Source organism: Rattus norvegicus, chromosome 17, assembly GCF_021556685.1.
Source record: "Rattus norvegicus strain SHRSP/BbbUtx chromosome 17, alternate assembly SHRSP_T2T, whole genome shotgun sequence".
Lineage (NCBI taxonomy): Eukaryota > Metazoa > Chordata > Mammalia > Rodentia > Muridae > Rattus > Rattus norvegicus.
This window is the reverse complement of record NC_141550.1, coordinates 71503705-71520876: the sequence shown is the minus strand read 5'-3', so window position 1 is coordinate 71520876 and position 17172 is coordinate 71503705. Positions and strand designations below refer to the sequence as shown.

The 17172-nt window shown below is 39.5% G+C and overlaps 1 long non-coding RNA gene and 1 other non-coding gene across 3 annotated transcripts in view; one reads left to right on the top strand and one right to left on the bottom strand.

Moving 5' to 3' along the window:
- Positions 1-17172, bottom strand: part of LOC148000260 (uncharacterized) — a 48127-nt gene that overhangs the window by 13525 nt on the left and 17430 nt on the right. The gene's annotated exons all lie outside the window — the stretch shown is intronic.
- Positions 978-1120, top strand: LOC120097984 (small nucleolar RNA SNORA48). The gene has a single exon (XR_015642064.1). It is a non-coding gene; the product is annotated as a small nucleolar RNA SNORA48 (small nucleolar RNA).

The window sequence follows — 17172 nt, the reverse complement described above, 5'->3', positions numbered from 1 at the left end:
ACACCCACTTCATAGGAGAACTACTTGTACAAATTATGATTCAGTTATGATTAGTATTCTAATTCTGAGCACTAAAAAAGCCCTGGAGATATGTAAATGGCCTCAGAATCACTTTTTGCTGTCCTCCTCCTCCACAGAACTCTCTCCCTTCTTTCTCTGCACCACAGCTGTCTGGCTCTGTGTCCCCAGCTCCTGAGTGGCAAGGACCCAGGGCATTCCAGGCACCCTGCTGGGTCCTAACCACCTCCACCCCCACCCTCATCTTAGGTATGAAGACCTTTGTGACTTCTTAAGTATGTGGCCCATCTGGATGCCACATTCTGGAAACTGAAAGCCCCTCTTACTCCTCTGGCTGAGTCCCACCCGGCTCCACGCCCAGATTCTTACAATTCCTTTGGTGTCCACTTCTCAGAGACCCCTATTTATTGTATTTTGTCTCAAAATCTGAAATTGTAGGCCATTTGCACATTCAACAGTGGGAATTAGATTACCGAAAAGCTAATGCTACAATGCTTAGAAGGGAGAATAATTCACACTAAAGAGGAAAATATGAAGGTCAATTTACCCCATCCAATTTCACATTAAAATGTTTCTATTTGGCATTTAGGTCATGCCACTAAGAAAATATGATGCATTCACAGTATTATAGTTTAATATATGACATTAAGAATGTATTTCTGAATAATGTCATGTATTTTACACACACACACACACAGAGAGAGAGAGAGAGAGAGAGAGAGAGAGAATGTCTTGCAGACGAAGACCTTACGAGTTTATTTATAAGATTCATTTCAAAGGATACATATTAATACATTTTTTTTCTTTTTCTAACACCTTAAAATAGACCTATGGCTGGGCATAACAGCACGAATATGTTATGAACCTATAAATCAATAACAACCTTGGGACTTCAAAGTCTTCGCTCCACAGAAAGACAGTTTATTTATAAATTAGCCTTGGTAGATATGCACAATCATCACCGCTGGCGATGGGCGAAGAGATACCTTGTTGGCGGTGGTGTTCTTCTAGCAGTCAGGGCAGAGCAGACATCATTTCTTTGTTCATCCTAGATTGATGCCTGGCTTGGTGTCCAAAGCTATTTTATGACTAGGACATATAAAAATCAAATAGATCAAATCCAGGCAGCGCAGCATGGGAGAAGGAAGTCAGGGAACTGTGTTTTACTGTGGCACACGTTACAAGTGGGAAAAACGTCCACAGACCTGCCCTCAGACCCACAGAGCACTGATCTTTGGATGAATAATTTTGTCTCTTTGTCACGCCTGAGCTGGGTCCTTTTAGAGGCACAATCCTATCTAGATGAAATCTAGTCCATCTGCTTTTTATCTCTTGCTTCAGAAGAAAGAAGAATACAGGGAAGCTAGTGAAGCCAATGTAGTTAGAGGTGGCATGCTCCTTCCTGCTAACACTGGCTGAAGAAGCACGACAAAATGGATTTCTTGGAGGAACAATTGTTGACAATTTATCATTAATATCTGAAGATCAAAAATGGACTATAAGAAGGAAAACAGGCAAAAACAAGACAAAACAAGTATTTACTTGAGCATAGTACAACTCATCAGAGGACAAACATGGGCCTGAGTCCAATGTGCTAAGCAGAAAGAATACACATTCCCAGTAGTCTCTTTCTATATGTTCCTCAAGAACCCAGGATGGATGACTTTGCTGTCTTGAATCTTGGCCAATGCTATCAACTTCTCTTTTTCCTGCTTAGATACAACTCAAAGAGTCCGTAATGGCTGTGTTCTCGCTAAATCCTGAATGAGCAAGCAGAGCAGGGTGATATCAGGGATAAGGTCTATACAAACTGTCACCATGCCAGGTCCCATCTCAGAACAACAATTTCAAGTCACTCCTATAAACAAGTAACAGAACAAAGATGGATGCTAAGTTCCCACGACCTTTAAAACTGACCACTTGTCAACATCTGGGACCTAATCATCTTCTACTTGTTTTAGTAAAAATGGGAAGCAGCTTTGGGTAGATAAAATAAGCTTATGAATCACCATGGCCAGTCACGTGTGTCCTACCCATCTTTCCGTATGGTTATTCAGCCATAACTTCACCTATGACCCACCGTGATGGGATATTAGCTCTACAAGGAGTCAGAATTGGCAAGAAAGTATAAAATACCTTTTTCCTTAAGCATTGGAAGCACAAAGCAATAATCCTTTTAAACTGGTGGAGAAATCCCATTTAACACATATAGTCAGTGTTATGTGGAGTAGCATTCCGTGATTCATACAGATTAAGTCCCAGTAACAGAGCTGACCCTCTGCAGTTTGCTCACTGACTCTGAAGACGGTCCACTGCTAGAATCACCCCATTACAAAGCCCAAACACTTCTCCTTTTGATCTATTCTGGATTAAGTTGCATTTCTATCACAAAGCTCCAAGACCCCCAATTAGCATCCTGTGATTTTTTTTTTTTTATGAAACAGCATGTTGTAGAAATCACATAATAACAAAAACTGCAGGCGATTTTCACAGAAGGTCAATATCAGTCATGCAAAACGGACTTATCCATTTACCACTTCTTAAATTCATGTGCACAGGAAATGAGTAGAGCTCTGTTTTCTGAAACATCTTTGAGTTCTTGTGTAGGTGGGGGGGTCTTCTAATTAAATCATTATACAGTTTAATTAAAATGCCAGAAACACATTGATTTGTCAAGAAGTCAATATGCATTTTAAAGCATTAATTTTTTTAATTAGACTGAAATTCTAGAGAGTTTCCTTTTCTTAATTAAAAAAACTTACCATGGGATCTCCATATTTCTATGGTGGAACTATCGTGTTCTGTGAGTCATGGGTGTCATCTAGACACTTGAATACCATGAGATCCAGAATGGTGTCTGAGGTTTTATTGTTTGTTTATTTGGTGGTTGGTTGTGTTATTTTTATTTTGTTTGGTTGGGTTTTGCTGCTGATGTTTTCATGTTCTGTTTTCATTTTGAGACAGATCTTATGTATGCCCGGCTGGCTTCCAGGTAACTCTGAAACTGACAGTGACACAGAAGCTCAGACACTGAGCCCCTTGCCTGCACCAGCACCAGAGAAATGGCCTCAAGTGTGTGTCCCACCAGGCCCAGGCTCATGTCAACTTTGTGGAGCAGTTTAGCATCACAGAAACAGAAGGTTGTTCCATATAGAAGGGACTTTCAACCAAGTTCAAGTGAAGGTTTGTAAAGTGACATCCCCGAAGGTAAAATCTATTTGGAAGCCCCTAGGAACATCTGGGTAGAAAAGGCTCTGAGCAAAGCTGAAAGATCTCTCACATAGAAGCTAACAAATAGACAGGTAGAGTCAGGAAAGCAAAATGCAGGGATTATGTTAACAGAGGAAAGCAAGGTCTTACATAGATAAGAGAGATGAAAGAGTGTACACATGTGCGCACACACTCACACACATACACACATACACACACACAATGTGTATATATATACATTGTATATATATATATATATCACACATAATATATATACATTGTATATATATACATATATATACACACACACATTGTGTATGTGTGTACGTATGTATGTATGTATGTATGTATGTATGTATGTATGTATGTATGTATGTGTATGGCAGGGTTAGTTAGTTAAAACCATTAGGATTAAATTGTCTATAAATATTGTTCATTGTTGGGCCATTTCATACATCAAGCATGACTCAGTAACCACAACAGATAATTAAGCACATGGAGATATACATATGACCCAGATTCCAAAGAGCGTAAGATGCCTGGAGAAAGGGGAATGGTTACATCTAAAATAGCTCACTGTACAGGGAAGTGTCCAACAAGACAAAAACGGCAAGAAAGGATACAAGAAGGACATTAATTTTGCTTTGTAATCATCTCAGGTAGTAATAAGGAAGTGATTTACTACTTGTTATTAAAACAAAGTAGAATATTGCCACAGGCAATGTCAGGAGACAGAGCTGCATTGCACTTCATAAATACTTTCTTGCCTTCAGAATTCTTTGAGATGAGAAGCCATCTGTGAAAGTGCTTGCAGCTAAGTGGGAGTCTTTAAACAGCTTATCTTTTGATAAGCTTATCCTTTATATTATATATGTATATATGTATCTGTATGTGTGTATATATATGTACATATTCTTGCATATTTAGTTTGAGACGCATAGGATTATAAACAGCATTTCAAAAGAAGAAATGCCGTAATATCTTTGATTAATACACAGTTTCCTTTTCCTAGAACCCCTGAAAAGAATTGAGTTTTGACCAGGAATGGTAGTACACACCTGTAATCCTAGCACTTAGTAAAAAAGGTAGGAGGATCGCTATGCATTTGAGGCCATTCTGAGCGACACTGTAAAACCCAGTGTCAAAACCAAAACATCAGAGGATTAAGTTATGTGCTGTTCCCTATGCCTATTTTCTAATATGTGCATACAGATACGGATAAGCACATGTATTCAGAAAGTTCCTGCCTCACATGTATGCAAAGCAGATTGGTAAGCAGGGTGACTACAAATGTCATTTACATATTCTGTGTGAAACTCCATTCTGGCAGCCTAATAATAGCCGAGCTTCCACAGCTTAAGTATATTCTCGGAGTGACCCAGTTCACTCAATCACTCCCCAGATACAATGAGAGGCTACCGAAGGGTCCCAGACTAGAGCGGATTTGAAGTCTTTGTCCTTATTTCAGGATACCTTTGTTCCAATAACAATAGGTGACATCCCACATAATACAGCGCCATTTGTACAACTGCCGGCTGAAACTTCCTGTTTAGAACGAGGCAGAGGGATTTCTGAAAAGCCCAGGGGAGGTTAGTGAGAAAGAAAGACAAACAATGCTGCTATTTCCAGGATTTTCTCTCGTTGGAAATGAAACTAAATGTTTGGAAGTCGAGGGAAAGGACAGCATTTTCAAAGAAGAAACCAACATTATTAGGACTAAATTTATATAAGTGTGAATTAAGCAGGCTACTCAGAAGATAGTCATGCACACTGAGACAAATTCATCCAAGGAGTCTATGGAGATCACATAGCATCCTGCTTAGTTCTCTTGAGATTGAAAGCTAGGAATAAAAGTGATAGTTTTCCAAAGATCATCATGTATAAAAATAAAAGACAATGTTACCTCAATATTTTGCTGTTCCCCCTGTCCCTCTTTCCCTCCTCCTCTCCCTTCAAAACAGTCCAAGCTGGTTCCTAACTTACTGTATAGTCAAGATTGACATTGAACTCCTGATCTTTCTGTCTATTGCTGAGATGATGGGTGTGTCCCATCCCACCCAGTAGGAGTGCTGCTGGGGTAGCTAAACCCCCAGACAAAATTTTTGAAAATCTAATTTTATACCTTATTTTTAGCTTTTTGAAACTTGTTAGTTAAAGACAGCAAAGCAAATTAAAGTTGTGTGTGTGTGTGTGTGTGTGTGTGAGAGAGAGAGAGAAAGAGAGAGAGAGAGAGAGAGAGAGAGAGAGAGAGAGAGATTTTCTATGTGAATATACAGAAGACTTCACAAATCAGAATAGGAGTATAGGTCCTCTGGAGCTAAAGTTTCAGGTAGTTATGAGCTCTCCAAGGCATTGTGGGTATTGGGAACCAAGTTTAAGTTTTCTGATAGAGGAATAGGTACTGTAAAGAGTGGTTCATTCCTCTAGCCACAATATAGTTTCTTAACAAGTATTGTTAAAGAATAATGCACCAGATCCCAAGAGAGATACAATATACCTAATGATTCCTTAGTCTTTTAGTCTCCTGTCAGGAGGGAACTCAACAGATAATTCCAGGAGATGGATCCAAACAATAACAATTGTTTCATTATTGTATATCCATGAGACACTAAACATGGGATTTTGCTTCATTTTGCTTCCTAATTGGTAGATGGAAGATGGCGTTAGTTGGTAGCTGGTACTTGGAATGTAGAAAGAGGTTAATATATAGGGTATATTATGGTCTGGCCCCTTAAAAGTGAGCAACAGGGGCCAAAGAGTTTTAAGTGTTCACTGAAAGCTGATAAGTTAGTCCTCAAAGCAACAGTGTTTAGGGAATGTGATCTTATTGTGAGGATTTTTCTAACATGGACAGATTAATCCATTTATGGACTCATAACTTAATGGGCATTCATTCTTGGTCTTTTGACTAATATAAAAATATAATTTAATAAACTACTGGTGATGATAGAAACTGAGAAAGTAAAAACTAGTTGGAAAATTTGTATTGATACGGCATACCCTGGATGGTTATATATCGCCTGATTTTCTGGCCTTTTTTCTCTATATCCCTCTCACAGTCCCTTTCTCTTCTGGTTGTCTTGAGATAAACTTCTAAGATATTCAGCCCAACAAAGGCCCAGAAGCAATGAAGTCAGGTGACTTTGGGCTGAAATATGTGAAGGTGACCCAGTTGCATTTTTTTTTCTTCCAACACTTTACATTTTTAAAGCATTTTGTAGTGAAAGTTTGCTAACATGCCCATTTTTATTCTCTTTGGAATCTTGGGTTTTGGTTAAACTTGAAAATACTGGAGTACTTCCGAGATAATTTTCCAGCAGAATCAACAGAATTTTCGAACGGATAAATACTTGTGGATGATAACATGTATCCTACAGCAAAAAAAATGTGACTCTGACGTGGGTCTTGGTTTTATATGGAAAGCAAACAAACCTCAATTGTGGTTAGTTGGTGCAATATAAATAAGTAAAACCATTAATCTGCATCAATTTTATTGTAGGAGAAAATACAGTTAAGATAGTGGCCTAAAAAGACGCCACAGTTACAAAATATGCCCCATCACTCTCTTTAAAAGCTTACATTTATTGAGCAGTTAGTATATGACAATTATTGTCAATATAATTGATCGTTCCCATTCCAGTCCTTGAAGAGACAAACCAACATTATTTTTGTATAGTGAAGGAGAAAGAATGGAAGCTGTCTAGTGGCTGAAATGCTTGCCCCAAACCACTCAGTATAGAATGGAAAATCAGTAATAAAGCACAGACAAGAAAGTCTAACTCTTCCATGCCTTCTTACCATGCTAGACTGCTTCCCAAGAAGGAATTTTCCTCTCAATTGGGATTTCATAAACTGTGGATTCAGAACTTGGAATTAAATCACAGAGCTTACAGGTAAGAGTGAGGATTACATGGATGGCATCTAGGTTTTTCATGAAAGTTCAAAAATCTACGATCTAGACCTATATCAAAGAAAACCAAGTATCATCCCTGGCAACTGCATGGAGATGTACATGTAGGGTTACTCTCTGAATCACAGAATCTCACCTATCAAATTAGAATAATATATTGAAATCCTCTCATGCCTGAGAAGATGAAAATTACCAGTATATAAACTGCTTAATGAATTGCATCAAAAATATAAAATGTTGGGGCTAGAGAGATGGCTCAGCAGTTAAGAGCACCGACTGCTCTTCCAGAGGTCCTGAGTTCAATTCCCAGCAACCACGTGGTGGCTCACAACCATCTGTAATGGGATCCGATGTCCTCTTCTGGTGTATCTGAAGACAGCTGCAGTGTACTTATATATAATAAATGAATAAATCTTTTAAAAATATATATAAAATGTTTGGTACAGATGGTACTCTTGTACCCTCTATATTTCCTAAGTTCCAATAGTGTGGCAATGTTGGATAGCTCAATATATTAGTAACTTTTTACTCATGTAATAGTCTCTAACTATAAAAATGAAATACTTCTTTATGGCATTGGCCATGTTGTGTGGTGTAAACTCTCTTATCAGAACCCACTTGATGCTGCCAATGGCTATTATGGGACAATTAGCACAAGAGAAAGTGGTGAATCATACCAAGTAGAGTTTTCTTATGTTTTTATTCAATGAACCCCTCCATCTATTATTTTTGAGCTAGAAACTCTTCAACCAGTTCATCCATTCATTTGTTTTTAAGTCTACTCCTTATTAGGTGAAAAACACCATTGTTGGCCTTGAGGCTAGACTAGTGTACTAGATAATTGTCCGCCTAAATGAAGTTTCAATTTTGATGGAAGTTCTACGGCTTAAATATAACCCTCCCACCACGCATATGCATGCACGGCACACATTTAAATCGTAGGCCTCAAGTTGAGGGTATATTTGAAGACTGGGGAACCTTTAGGAGATGGAATGAGGCTAGTGGAAGAAGGCACAATGGGCATCTGCAGTTCCCTTCATGTTTCCAGATCTGTTTCATCTCATGGCCACTCTTGCTCTTTCCATCAAGGATCGAGTCTTTCTATTATCCCTTCCCCACTATAAGGCGCTTAAATCCCTGTGAAACCAAAGATCAAGATAAAGCTTTCCCATTTAAGCTGCTATTGTCAGGCATCCGGGCACAGTTCCACAAAAGTCTTAATAGGGTCATAAATAAGCAGATCATGTATAAGTGAACAAATGAATGAATGAATGAATGAATGAATGAATGAATGAATACCAAAGCATTTGCTCATAGAAATGAATCTTGTATTATAGCCTACTTTTAGACTATAAAAGTGAAGTAGACTTTCCTTTAAATTCTACATTTTTAACTAATTATTTTTCAAGTATATGGGTCTTTTGCCATGTAGGCGTGCATGCTAGTTGCCTGTAAATGATAGAAGGGGGTAGGAGGTTAGATTCCAACAGATTGTAGTTCCTGATGGTTGAGAGATACTATCTGGGTGCGAGGAATTGAACCTGGGTCTTCTGAAAGAACATCAATTGCTCCCAGTGATCTTAACTGCTGATCCATGCCTCAAGTCCCCCAGCTTCTGTATTTTTTTTTTGGTTCTTTTTTTTTTTTCGGAGCTGGGGACCGAACCCAGGGCTTTGCGCTTCCTAGGTAAGCGCTCTACCACTGAGCTAAATCCCCAGCCCCGCTTCTGTATTTTTTAAGGCACATATTTTTTTTTATTAACTTGAGTATTTCTTATATACATTTCGAGTGTTATTCCCTTTCCCGGTGTCCGGGCAAACATCCCCCTCCCCCCTCCCCTTCCTTATGGGTGTTCCCCTCCCAACCCTCCCCCCATTGCCGCCCTCCCCCCATAGTCTAGTTCACTGGGGGTTCAGTCTTAGCAGGACCCAGGGCTTCCCCTTCCACTGGTACTCTTACTAGGATATTCATTGCTACCTATGGGGTCAGAGTCCAGGGTCAGTCCATGTATTAAGGCACATATTTTTAAACTTCCTTCTACTCTAATGTGTCTTTCCATTAAACCCAAATCAGGGAATTCATATCTTTCCCCAACAAAATAATATATAAAAACTACAGCATAGTAACCCCACATAAGAAGCTAAGACAAAAGATCTCCTGAGCCTCCATAAATTTCACTGGTGGTTCTGTAGTCAATTAGAAGTAAGTTTATCAACATTTTTATTGTTAGGAATTTGGCTTTCCTGAATGTGTCAGGTCGATTCATTGCTGGAAAAAATCAAAATCAAGCTCATCGGAGGAGTCAGAGAGGCCAGGTTCCTCAGGACTCAGCAGAGGGCAGTAAATGGGCCCATGTTGCATACAATAATGACTGCCCATGTCCAGAGTGTATATCTATATGAAGGAGAAGAAGAGAGGCTACCACGCAGATACTACAGAGTGAGTTGAACCACAGATCAGAAGAGATTGATCATTCCGTTGATTGAGGCTCATTGTTGACTTTAAATTGCAACCAGGGGCCAAACAATAAAGCAATGGTTTATCCCAGTAAGTGACAGAAATTATTTCTGTATGTCTTAGAGAAAGCCCCTTTTATGGACTTCTGGAACCAAACAGCAGACAAAAACAATTTAAGGAAAAGCGAGTTTATTGTGGTTCACAGTCTTAGAATACATGGCCAGCAATGCATAGTGTCAAAGTGAAATAACTGAGCACATTACACCAACAGTCAAAGAGCATGGAAAGACAAATGCTGGTGCTTAGCTCCCTTTCTCCCTTGTATTCAGTCTAGGGCCCCAAATGATTCCATGATGCAAAGAACATTTAGAGTAGGTCCTCCCAACTCAAATAACCTAATCCATGAAATCTCTCACAGACATGCACAGAAGTTTTTTCCACAGTGATCCTGAAGGAATATCATTAAACTGATAGTCAAGATTAACCATCCCTTCCAGGAGACAAAAGTGACAGGGAATCAACTCCAGGAATAGTTAGAGGTCATCAAGTTTCAGAAGAACCTAGTACACAGAAAAGCTCTAAGATAACAATGGATACCATCTAAACAAGAAAAGAAGCCAATACAACAAAACAAAGTAGATTCAAGGCATGACTGTGTGATGAGGTTTATCAGTCAGTAATGAAAATAAAGCTGGACTGAACCATAAAAGTCATGTTTGTGCCTTGTCAGAGCCCATCTGCAGATTCTTCTCAGGGGCTCAATAGGAAAGAAGTCAGAGAGACAGAAGACTTCTCAACATGAGCCTGATTAGAACCATTGTTCTCACATGTGAGAAACTTCTCTGTATTCTTATCCTTAACCTTTTGACTCAGGAACATTGCTCTAGGGGGGAAATCAGTAAAGATTGTCCTTGTGACCGAGGAAACTAAAATCTGAATCAAAAGTTACCAGACACTAGATATTGTCTTAGACAAAAGATGTTGGCTTTGTGCTACCTGTAAGCATTCTAATACACTATTTTAAATATTCTTATTCATATTCAAATTGATATTAGCATTATGCTAACATCACATTCCTAACTTGATAGATAAGGAGCAAACCAATAGTATATATACATTATATAAGCTATATGTGTGTAACAGGTGGATAGAAGTCGAGCTATAGACAGTAAGCTGTAATGGGACTACTTATTTCTTTCTGTTCTTGCAATATCATCACTGTATTTTATATTCTTGTGTAATTACTACAATAATACATCTACATGTGACCTTGAAAAAGTCCTCTGATCTTGACTTTTCTCACTTTTTTTCATATGTATGATGGGATCAATCACCATCATCATAATTATATACATACATACATACATATTAGAACTTTCATTAAGAAGATAAATTAATAAAGATGGTATTTTATACACTTCAGTCAGTATCTGACAGCTGTGTTAAATTCTAGTTAATATACTTATTATGGCATATCACTCCTTATTTTTTATGGCACTCTCTTTTAGGATAAATAATCCCAGACTTTGAGATCTTAAATATACCCAACTCCTGCCCAATTCAAACTTCTGCCCCTAAGGAATTGTTTAGCCAAATGCTCCAGTAGAAACAGTTAAAGATTCCATCTAGAAGCTGTCTAACAATGTTTTCCTGTATGTCTTGCTTCCTGTTGGTTGGTCCTTGATAGAGAGGCAAAGGTCACAGACAATTTAGTCAGCTCAAGGGCAGGATAATCTGACGCTCAAGCTACCCAGCTCTTGTAGTTTATTGCTCAACCACTGTTTGTCATTTTTGCAGATCGCCTTGGGAAAACTCAAGTTTCTGTCCATCTTTCTAGTGGTTAAGAAAGATCAACATCGTATAGTCTTTCTGACTAAGGGAACCTGTTGGGAAAGTCCCACCACTGAGTCTGTGACTGTCTCTTTGGCTCCACCCACATGTGCATTTCTTCCACAAGGCACTTCGTGTCCAACTCCGCTAGCTTCTCCTTTGACCCCCAGTTCTTCTCCCAAGATTTACACCAAGCAAGTTCTTTTCTTGCATTTGCATTTTCGAATATTGACCCAGAGTTCATGTATGCTTATTTCAATGACTTAATCTTTTCCCTTAAAGACAATAAGCCCTCTAAATACTAGAGTGGCTAACGTGATTGACGCTGGGAATACGAACATAAGTCAAATAAAAATCCCTCAGGTTGGTGTGCTCCCTGTGGTAGAGAAATCTTGTAGGCTTGAACAGATCAGGAAAGAGAAAAAAGTCCGAGAAACAGAAAGTACCGTGTAGGAAGCTCTCTTTCTGTGATATAACTGGAGGCACCCACTCTTTTCCCAGAAATCCATGCCTGTCCATGTCTGCCATTGTTCAGGCAAGAAATGGCCCAAATAACATCTCTGTGTTCTCTCTCTGTGTGTGTCTCTGTCTCTGTCCCTGTCTCTGTCTCTGTCTCTGTCTCTCTCTCTCTCTCTCTCTCTCTCTCTCTCTCCCTGTCTCCCTCCCTCCCTTCTTCCCTCCTTCCCTTTCAGCTCTCTCCCTTTTTTTTTCTCTTTAACTTACTTTTATTTCTATTTCTCTCTTCTCTTCTTCTTTTCCTTCCAAGAACTATGGGTTCTTGAGAGGAATGGTAAAGGTATGGGAGGAAAAGTGGATAGAATAAACACATTGCAGGGGAAGCCTTTGGGTACAGCTTCTCCCTGCAGCCAAAGAACCCTGAGAATAAAAGCCAGCTGCAAGCCTTGTCTGGCCTCAGTGGGAAAGGATGTGCCCAGCCTTGCACCGACTTGATGTGCCATGATCGGTGGGGGAGGGGGGGAGGAGGCGTGTGGTGGTGGGGGTGGATACCCACAGGCCTGCTGCCGGCTCAGAGAAGAAGTGGATGGGGGAATGGGGGAGGGATTTGTAGGAGGGGGTCACTGGGGGAGGGGCAGTGAGTGGGACAGACAGTGAATAAGTTTTTTTTTCTTTTTTAAAGCTAGCAGCAGACCTCCAGTTGTGATACTCTCCATTGAAAGTCAAGAAATAAAGAAGCGAGTGCTTTCAACCAAGAGAAGTCAGCTGAGGATCTCCCTGAACTGACACTCAACCCCATCAGACTTCACTCCAATATCTGTTGCCCATATACATAGGCAACAGTGGCAACAACAGAACCCTTAACTCGGATCATCGTCTTTGGTGAGTTAATCGGGAACATTCAGAACCTTTAGGGAAAATAATAGGCAAGATGACCCAGGTCCCCATCTGGATTCCTTTTCTCACTCACAGAAAGAAGGTCATGAATTCACAAGGAGATGCCATGGGTTAATACGGCTTATCTCTTTCAGTTTGAAGCAGTTCTCAGAGTTGGCTGAGAGATTAAAGGCAAACATCATATCACCTGTAAAATATGCTCACTCGTCTTCCTTGCAGCATTTTGTCACAGGCTCTTTGGAAAACAAGGCAATGATAAGGTAGATAATTTTGAAGCAATGGAGATCAAATGAGCTATGAAAATAAAGCTCCAAACAAAGGATGAGACTTACGAATTCAAGAGTTTGTTGAACACAGACACACAGGCTAAATGAAGGGGCTACAACACAAAATGAATAAAATAAAATGCAAGGAAGTACTACTGAATTTTAAAGCCTTTTTTACATTTAGATATTTATCCTTTATGAGAGTGAGGATGGGCGTCTTCATTCCATGAGATAATTCTAAAGATCAAAGGTCAGCTTAGAGGAATTGAGTCTCTCTTGGTATCTTTTCTTCTTGCAGCTTCTAGGGTTTGGCAGAAAGTACCTTTACCCACTGATCTGTCACTCTGATTTTAGAATTAAGCCAGGAGCTGGTCATTCTCCATTTTTGAGCTGGACAAAATTAACCTCAATTGCAACAACTCATTTCCAGTCCTGAAATACACACATGGCTCATTATCACTTATGGGTGTCTCTCTGTCCACAGATAAACTACTCTCTTGGCATCACCCATGCAAAGATCTCATCAGCACGTGGAGGGCATGTGATATAAAGCACGTCCACAAGGGAAGAATTATCTTTTACTGGCAATCTGTGAACACTACGGAAAAAGACTCTTCCGTGATAGAATTATAAATGCTGGCCCATCAAACAAATACCTCATGTCTAAACCCTGGGCGAATATTGAATGCCATTTTTTTTGCTTGGCATTTTGATGTAACTATGCAATAATATCAAATAATTTTGTGTTTACATATGCCAGGTGACAAACTGCATATGCACAATTACAGCGTTTAGTAAGGAATTTTACAGGCGTCTAATGCATAATGAAAATTCTGTATTGAAATATACATTTTCTCCTACAGTTTTATGTGTATAAGACACAGAGTAGACAGGAAAGAGTCTTGCAATATTGGAAGCGCTCGCCAATTCAATTCTTTCATAACTCACTACTGTGCATGAAGCCAAAGGTGGAAGAAATCAGCAGAATATAGAAGGGAAAGCAAGTTTCAAAAAAGAATTATAATAAATACTATTGAAGTGATTTCTGCAGGTGTGAAAATTAATATTTTGGTTAGGGGCTACATTGGATAACAATTTTATATCAATCTGACTACTCAGAAATAAGCTGATTGCCATTTAGAACAAGGTGATAGAACATGACCCAGGGTGTTTAGCCTTTGCCTCCAAAAGTAAAATGAAAATAAGCCGTGGTGTCAAGGAGTCTACTCCGCACCTTGGAACATTGAGAACTAAAGAACAGCTTCGAAATACCAGGTTTGTATCTTACAATTATCCGGATAATTGTCACAGACATCTGAATACCGCATGGTTGATTAATCCTCTTCCTGGGGAGATTTAATTTAATTTATTTGTTGAATATCGACATATGCCTACCACTAAAGGAGGCTTTCTGATAATCAAAAAAAAAATCTCTCCTATCTAATTTTACAAGCACCTAATCTAAGATATCCTTTTCAAAAAAAAAAAAAAAAAGGATCTGTAAACCAATGTAATGTAGTTTTTTTTTATTAACTTGAGTATTTCTTTTTTTTTACAAGACTTAAAAAATCCGTTTAATGAGCTTTTTCCCTGTTTACCAACTCTTTTTTTTTTTTTATTAACTTGAGTATTTCTTATATACATTTCGAGTGTTATTCCCTTTCCCGGTTTCCGGGCAAACATCCCCCTCCCCCCTCCCCTTCCTTATGGGTGTTCCCCTCCCAACCCTCCCCCCATTGCCGCCCTCCCCCCATAGACTAGTTCACTGGGGGTTCAGTCTTAGCAGGACCCAGGGCTTCCCCTTCCACTGGTGCTCTTACTAGGATATTCATTGCTACCTATGGGGTGAGAATCCAGGATCAGTCCATGTATAGTCTTTAGGTAGTGGCTTAGTCCCTGGAAGCTCTGGTTGCTTGGCATTGTTGTACTTTTGGGGTCTCGAGCCCCTTCAAGCTCTTCCAGTTCTTTCTCTGATTCCTTCAATAGAGGACCTATTCTCAGTTCAGTGGTTTGCTGCTGGCATTCGCCTCTGTATTTGCTGTATTCTGGCTGTGTCTCTCAGGAGCGATCTACATCCGGCTCCTGTCGGTCTGCACTTCTTTGCTTCATCCATCTTGTCTAATTGGGTGGCTGTATATGTATGGGCCACATGTGGGGCAGGCTCTGAATGGGTGTTCCTTAAGTCTCTGTTTTAATCTTTGCCTCTCCCTTCCCTGCCAAGGGTATTCATTTTCCTCATTTAAAGAAGGAGTGAAGCATTCACATTTTGATCATCCGTCTTGAGTTTCGTTTGTTCTAGGGATCTAGGGTAATTCAAGCATTTGGGCTAATAGCCACTTATCAATGAGTGCATACCATGTATGTCTTTCTGTGATTGGGTTAGCTCACTCAGGATGATATTTTCCAGTTCCAACCATTTGCCTACGAATTTCATAAACTCGTTGTTTTTGATAGCTGAGTAATATTCCATTGTGTAGATGTACCACATTTTCTGTATCCATTCCTCTGTTGAAGGGCATCTGGGTTCTTTCCATTTTCTGGCTATTATAAATAAGGCTGCGATGAACATAGTGGAGCACTTGTCTCTTTTATATGTTGAGGCATCTTTTGGGTATATGCCCAAGAGAGGTACAGCTGGATCCTCAGGCAGTTCAATGTCCAATTTTCTGAGGAACCTCCAGACTGATTTCCAGAATGGTTTTACCAGTCTGCAATCCCACCAACAATGGAGGAGTGTTCCTCTTTCTCCACATCCTCGCCAGCATCTGCTGTCACCTGAGTTTTTGATCTTAGCCAATCGCACTGGTGTGAGGTGAAATCTCAGGGTTGTTTTGATTTGCATTTCCCTTATGACTAAAGATGTTGAACATTTCTTTAGGTGTTTCTCAGCCATTCGGCATTCCTCAGCTGTGAATTCTTTGTTTAGCTCTGAACCCCATTTTTTAATAGGGTTATTTGTTTCCCTGCGGTCTAACTTCTTGAGTTCTTTGTATATTTTGGATATAAGGCCTCTATCTGTTGTAGGATTGGTAAAGATCTTTTCCCAATCTGTTGGTTGCCGATTTGTCCTAACCACAGTGTCCTTTGCCTTACAGAAGCTTTGCAGTTTTATGAGATCCCATTTGTCGATTCTTGATCTTAGAGCATAAGCCATTGGTGTTTTGTTCAGGAATTTTTTTCCAGTGCCCATGTGTTCCAGATGCTTCCCTAGTTTTTCTTCTATTAGTTTGAGTGTGTCTGGTTTGATGTGGAGGTCCTTGATCCACTTGGACTTAAGCTTTTTACAGGGTGATAAGCATGGATCGATCTGCATTCTTCTACATGTTGCTCTCCAGTTGAACCAGCACCATTTGCTGAAAATGCTATCTTTTTTCCATTGGATGGTTTTGGCTCCTTTGTCAAAAATCAAGTGACCATAGGTGTGTGGGTTCATTTCTGGGTCTTCAATTCTATTCCATTGGTCTATCTGTCTGTCTCTGTACCAATACCATGCAGTTTTTATCACTATTGCTCTGTAATACTGCTTGAGTTCAGGGATAGTGATTCCCCCTGAAGTCCTTTTATTGTTGAGGATAGCTTTAGCTATCCTGGGTTTTTTGTTATTCCAGATGAATTTGCAAATTGTTCTGTCTAACTCTTTGAAGAATTGGATTGGTATTTTGATGGGGATTGCATTGAATCTGTAGATTGCTTTTGGTAAAATGGCCATTTTTACCATATTAATCCTGCCAATCCATGAGCATGGGAGATCTTTCCATCTTCTGAGGTCTTCTTCAATTTCTTTCCTCAGTGTCTTGAAGTTCTTATTGTACAGATCTTTTACTTGCTTGGTTAAAGTCACACCGAGGTACTTTATATTATTTGAGTCTATTATGAAGGGTGTCGTTTCCCTGATTTCTTTCTCGGCTTGTTTCTCTTTTGTATAGAGGAAGGCAACTGATTTATTTGAGTTAATTTTATACCCAGCCACTTTGCTGAAGTTGTTTATCAGCTTTAGTAGTTCTCTGGTGGAACTTTTGGGATCACTTAAATATACTATCATGTCATCTGCAAATAGTGATATTTTGACCTCTTCTTTTCCGATCTGTATCCCTTTGATCTCCTTTTGTTGTCTGATTGCTCTGGCTA